The 6455-nt window shown below is 43.4% G+C and overlaps 1 non-coding gene across 1 annotated transcript; it reads right to left on the bottom strand.

The window, feature by feature from the left end:
- Positions 1-746: 746 nt before the first annotated feature.
- Positions 747-853, bottom strand: LOC141603800 (small nucleolar RNA R71). Its single transcript, XR_012525650.1, has one exon. It is a non-coding gene; the product is annotated as a small nucleolar RNA R71 (small nucleolar RNA).
- Positions 854-6455: the final 5602 nt, after the last annotated feature.

Below are 6455 nucleotides of genomic sequence, written 5' to 3'. Positions count from 1 at the left end.
TGGAGATCGACCTGACTTCCCTAGCTATATAGTTAGTTTAGTTAGTTTATTTTTGACAGGTACACGACAGACGTGTCAAATTTTGGCGCCGTTGCCGGGGAGGCAATTGCCCTATCTGTTTTTCGTTTCGTTTATTTTACCAGTCTCAGGGAATTTATATTCCTTGAGGCCGTTCTTATTCATTTTCTATCAGTTTGTTTATGCCCAGGTCAGACAGGTGTGAATTAGTTGCAGCTGATTCAGAGCCAGAGAGATCATTCAGGCATAGACTCCGTCTGCAGTGGAAATCACGAAAGGAAGACTTGAGTACTTTCGAGCCAGAGCTACATCACTCTCTTTTCGAAGAAGACAGTTCGATTTTTACAGTAAAGATGCCGAAACTTTCTAGTCATTCAGTGCCCAAAGCCACCTCGATTCCAAAGGGTTTCAATCTTCAGACGGAGGATGGGAATACATTTGACATCCGTCCTTCTTACATCAATCTGGTGTAAAGGAACCTTTATAGCGGTGTGGCAGGTGAAGATCTGAGGAAGCACATGGAGATCTTTACAGATTACTGCTCTACTATCCCCGCCACTAAGGGGGTAACGCAAGACAAGATTAAGGAGGTTCTATTTCCTTTCTCTTTGACTGACTCAGCCAGGGAGTGGCTGACTGACTTGGATCGCACAGCTTTTGGGGTTACAGATTGGGAGTCTCTTGCTGTCGCCTTTTACAAGAGATATTTCCCTCCACAACGCACCAATCTGCTGAGGGCCAAGATTACTAGTTTCAGACAGAATCCCGATGAGAGCTTCTATGAGGCATGGTCCCGATTCAAGAAATTGGTGAGGTCTATCCCTCACCACGGTTTTGACCCATGGTTCATATCTAATCAGTTCTACAATGGGCTGTATGACGACCACAAAGCCATACTTGATGCGGCATCTAGTGGGAGATTCCAGGAGAATACCGATGACGATAAGGGATGGTCTCTTATTGAGGAGATGGCGAATCACAGTGCTGAGTATGGAAACCCGAGGGATGGGATTAGAACAGTTCATGTAATGGATAAGCCGGTTTTGGCTCAGCGGGAGACCATGAATGCTAGATTTGACAAGTTGGAATTACAAGCTGCTGGGGAGCCTCAGACGGTCCATGTTCTCACTAGAGGAGAGACCGTTTCATGTGAGAGATGTGGGAGTAATGATGGCCACACTGCTGTTGGCTGTCTTGTGGAGAAGGAACAAGTCCTTGCCTTTCAGCAATATAGGCAAGGAGGGGGTTCCTATTACAACAATCAAGCGGCAGTCCATCCCAATCTGAGATGGACTAGTCAGAATGTGCTCAATCCTACACCTCCTCCGCACCAGCAGCAGCCGTATGTTCCTCCACATAAGAATCAACAAGGCTATCAGAAGCCTCTTTCCTTTGCTCCTCCCAATCACGGTGCATCATCTTCCGGTGGGATGAGTGAAATTGGTGAGTTTAAGTCTATGTTGCAGTCTTTTACGAAGCAGTTTAAGCTGAGTGATAACAGAAAGATGCATCCATAAAGGCACTTGAAACTCAAGTTGCCCAATTAGCCATGAATCAATCCACAAGAAAGCAGGGTCAATTACCGACTTAAAATGAGAATAATCCACATGAGAGGGTAAATTTCATCAATCTGAGAAGCGGTCGTTCATATGAGGGACCAGAAATGCAAAAATCAGACCCGAGGAAGGCTATATCTAATGATGAACAGTACTCTGGCGAAGAAAACGAGCTGACAGCTAAGAAAGTGCTCGATCGACTGGTTTCAGGTGGTCGATCGAGCAGTTTTAGCGAAGAAAGTGGTCGATCGAGTAGTTTATCTACTCGATCGAGTGAACAGCAAAATGGAGTTGCTCGATCGAGTGAAAATTTCACTCGATCGACTGTTATTGATTAAGAAACTGCTCGATCGAATGGGCAATTTGGTCGATCGAGTAGTTTTGATGACGGGAAGCTTATTCAAGAGCCTGCTAGTGCTCGATTAAGCAATAAATCACCGGAAAGACCTCGTTCGAGAGGTAAGAAGCGTCCAAAGGATACAGAACTTGCTCCGGAAGACACATTGGAAGAGAGAAACAAGGGACTCGAGATACCTATCACGGTTCCCTTCCCGAGACGGCTGTAGAATACTAAATCTAATCAACAATTCGGCAAATTTGTCGAACTTCTGAAAAGCTTGGAAGTCACTGTGCCATTCACCGAGTTGCTGACAAAGGTACCCTCTTATCTTAAGTTTATGAAAGAAATTTTATCGCGTAAGAGGAACATTAGTGATAGTGAGACCGTAGCTTTGACTGAGGTGGGGTCAGCCCTATTTCAAAATAATTTACCTTCTAAGCAATCAGACCCGGGTAGTTTTTTAATTCCATGTCATATCGGTACCCATTTTATTGATAACGCGCTCTGCGATTTAGGCGCTAGCGTGAGTGTCTTACCGCTGTCTCTGGCTAAGAGACTTGGTTTGACAAAGCTGAGTTGCACCAACATGACGGTCCAGATGGCCGACCGTAGTGTATCACGGCCACTAGGTATAGTAGAGGACGTACCTGTAAGGATCGGGAGGTTCTTTATTCTCGTTGACTTCGTCGTTTTAGACATCCCCGAAGATGCACACACCCCTATTATTTTAAGGAGACCATTTTTGTCTACTGCCCGTGCAGTAATAGACGTCGGGGGAAGACTTTGACCTTTCAGGTAGGGGACGAGGAGCTGATTTTTCATCAGTCTAAGTTCCGGAGGGCTCCCATGCAAGATCAGCGTTGCAATGCCCTCTCTTCTATTGATCCTATTATTGACACTCCAGATGAAAATTTGGAGTATTATGCTGCAATTGTTACCCCTCCGCCTCAGATTGAGAGCAAAAAGGAGGAAAGTTCGTCTGTTTTCCTTGCTGCAGGTACAGATGAAAGCAAAGAAGGAGCTGTCAATGGACATGGTGCAATTACTGTCAATGAAATTATGAAATTGGAAGTAAGGATGCTAAAGATGGTGATAGAGGAGCAAGGATGAGGAAAGTTCGTGCTTATGTGGATGTGAACTATTCCCCTTCGACTATTTTAAATGATTCAAATTCAAGCTCATGGAAGTTGAAGAGGACAGTCAACGTTGCTGAGATGACATCCTCCAATCAGGAGCCCTTCAAGGGGCTACTGAATTGCTTTGGGAATTAAGCGGGGAAATGCCCCGTGTAACACCTTGTAACAAATAATTTTTGAATTTCCGTTGAATTTGTTTTATTGCTTTTAATTAGGACAATTAGTTTATAGACAGTTTTAGCGTAGATTTAAGACTATAGACTGTTCTTATGCGTATTTGGTATTTTGGGATATTTTTGCACGTGTTTTTATGCAGGTTTGGGGAAGTTTTACGCATCCCAAGGAACAAATGACGAAATTAAAGAGCTTACGCGAGAAAAGAGCTCGATCGAGTACTATTTGTACTCGATCGAGTGAAAAAATGGTCGATCGAGCACTTCTTCCAGTCGATCGAGTAAAGCAAAATAGGGGACTTCTCGATCGAGTAGAATTTTACTCGATCGAGTAACTGGATCATCAAAAGTCCTCGATCGAGTAGTTTAAAACCACTCGATCTAGTAAATGCAACAGGACGCAAGGAGTTTTTCTTCATTAAACTCTTTTGTTCTTATTTCTATTTCATTTCCCCTAATATTTCGTCTAACACCTTCCTTTTGCGATCAAACACTCCTCCAAATCCCCATATTTTCTTGCCCAATCTCCAAATCCGCCAGCTACAATTTGTTGCTTGCTAATTAATCTCTCATAGCCCCTTAATTTCCCCTTGATTAGTGTCCGTTTTCTCGGTTTTAAAAGGGTATAGGGTTTGCGATTTTTTCGATCGAAAAATCGCCTCTTTTGCTTGTTTATTTGAACATTAATTACATTTGTAGAATTTCTATCATCAAGTAAGTGATTTCTACTTCCTCATTGCTTTTTAATTTCGATTATTTGGAATTGTATGAGGTAAAATTGAAATTAGGGTTCGAATTTTTGGTTTAGTCGAATTTTTCGACTTTAATTGCCTTTGTTTGCCCTTACTTGTCTTACTTGATGATCAATCCCCATTCCTCACTATTGTTGCTTGTTTAATTCGAATATTACGCGAGATTTGCGATTAGGGCCGATTTTCAGTCGAATTTTTCGACTGTCCTACTGTTTTTTTTTTTCGACTGTCAGACGGTTTATATGCTTTCATGACTTAATTAACCTCACTTGTTGTTAATTACTGATGTCATTACCTGCTATCCCGTCCCCTATCACTGTTTGCCTACTGTAATTCGAAATTTTGGAGGATTGTTGGGAATTATGTGCTGTAGGTCAAAAATTTTCGACTGGTAGGGGCATTTTTCAGGTTTAACATGTTGGTTCTTGCTGTTTAGCCACTCTTAGCCACTATTTACCTTATCATGCCCCCTACCCTTGTTACAGGATGGAGTCTAGTTCGTTACCTTCCACCAGCTCCACTTCTAGCCCGTCCTTGAGTGAGACGGTGGCCCCTTCTGTTGCCACCGCCTCCGCGTTAGTCACTACTGCAGCCCCAGTGTTTCTAGTTTCAGCTGCAGGTACAGTTTTCGCTCCAGCTAGCTCAGCTGCTAGCTCAGTTCAGGTTGCCACTTCCTTTACGGCCACCACCACTGCTAGTCTTTCTTCTTCAGTGGTGGCCACAACAGCCACTACCTCTACACCAGCCTCTACTTTTACACCTGTGGTGGACTCGCCAGCAGCCGCAGCTGCCTTTAGAGCAGCTATGGTTCCTCACACCGTCCGAGCACGGGCTTCTGCTTTGAGTTCCAGAGGCCGGGGTCGTAGACAGTCTCGTTCTACGCCAGCTCCAGCCACCTCTGCTTCAGCTGTTGCCTCTACTTCTGGCACGGTCATAGTCCGAGGGGACACTTCCCTCGACTCTCACCCAGATTATCCGCAGAGCGTCAGGCTCGTATGGAGAGGGACTTAGCTTTGACCTTACACCCTCTGTACGAGTACCACTTGCGGCGACACCGTCCGATCCCAGAGGGTTGGCCACACCCTTCCTTCTTCCGGTTCCCAGCTGAGGGGTATCCGGAGTCTGCTGACAAGGAGGAGAACGAGGACCCAGAGGTGGCAGTGGAGAGAGCTCGCGCTGAGGAGTAGAGGAGGAGAGAGGAGGAGAGAGACCCGGAGTTCAGGGTAGAGGTGATCCGTGACAGCGACGACGACGACGAGTAGCTACTGGTCTACTCACTTCCCCAGTTTTCTGGCTGGTTTAGGGAAGTTCGTATTTTGTATGTATCTCTTACTCTTTTATTTTGTCTCCTTTTATTTATGGTTTTTATTTTCTTATTCGTTGTATATTCCTGTTCCCCTGTATATATCTGCTGGTGTATGCTAGAGGACAACGAGGGCGTTGTCCGTTTTGGTTTAGGGAGGGTATTGCATCCTTTTGAGTCTGCATTTGTTTTTGCATTCACGTCTATATTTTTCAGCTTGCATTGTTGTTTATTTTCATTAAAAAAAAAATAATAATTAGAAAATTTTCAAAAATTCAAAAATATTCACGTTTATTTTTGCATATAGGTTGAGTCGGAACGATAGATTTCCGTGATGATAATGCACTATAACTTGTCATTTTACTTGAGCCTTGCACTTTTATTGATAGTTATTAGCTTTGTCATACGCATAGTCTACGAGTTTCTGTTCAAATATAGCCGACTGTTTAGACTTGACCTATAAATTGGCAAACTACTTGACAAATTCTGAGGTTTAGAGCCATAACTATTGACATTCATGACCAGTTCATTAGGAATATTGAGAGTAGTACTCCTTGCATAGCATGTTCATCTTTTTTGCACTTTTATGACATTCAATTTCTAGTCAAATTCACATATTCGGGTTCGTGGTTGGTGTCACATGCAGGGAGGTGTGATACGTGCATTTTATATAGTCTTTTTAGCCTATTTTATGCACGTATTTCTATGCTTTTATCGTAGTTTATTGCTGCGAAATGCCCCGAATATGCTACTTTGGGATATTTTGTCTTATTTGCAGGAATGAACCCAAAAGTAGTGAATTCAAGTCATTTACCGTCCGTTTTGCATGCATTTGGAGGAAGAGTGGATTTGGAGCAGGAATTATAGCTGTCTTGGGATGCGTGAAGCTATTTCGGGAGCTAAAAGGACAAGTCAAAGTCAAACTAACGAGGTTAATGAGCTGCTGAAGTCAAGATCCACTCGACTGAGTGGTTTTAGGTTTAATAAATAGTCGATCGAGCACTTATTATGGTCGATCGACCAGTTCCATAATAGCATTTACTCGATCGAGCACTATACTTGGTCGATCGAGCAGTTTTTGGCTCAGTTTGCTCGATCGAGTGGTTTTATTCCACTCGATCGAGTGGTTTCGCTGATGGGCTGGACTTGTTAGTTAATTTCCGTCATTAGGTTTAAC

The sequence above is a fragment of the Silene latifolia genome, chromosome 9 (assembly GCF_048544455.1).
Source record: "Silene latifolia isolate original U9 population chromosome 9, ASM4854445v1, whole genome shotgun sequence".
In the NCBI taxonomy this organism is placed as follows: Eukaryota; Viridiplantae; Streptophyta; class Magnoliopsida; order Caryophyllales; family Caryophyllaceae; genus Silene; species Silene latifolia.
This window is presented reverse-complemented; position numbering and strand designations above follow the sequence as displayed.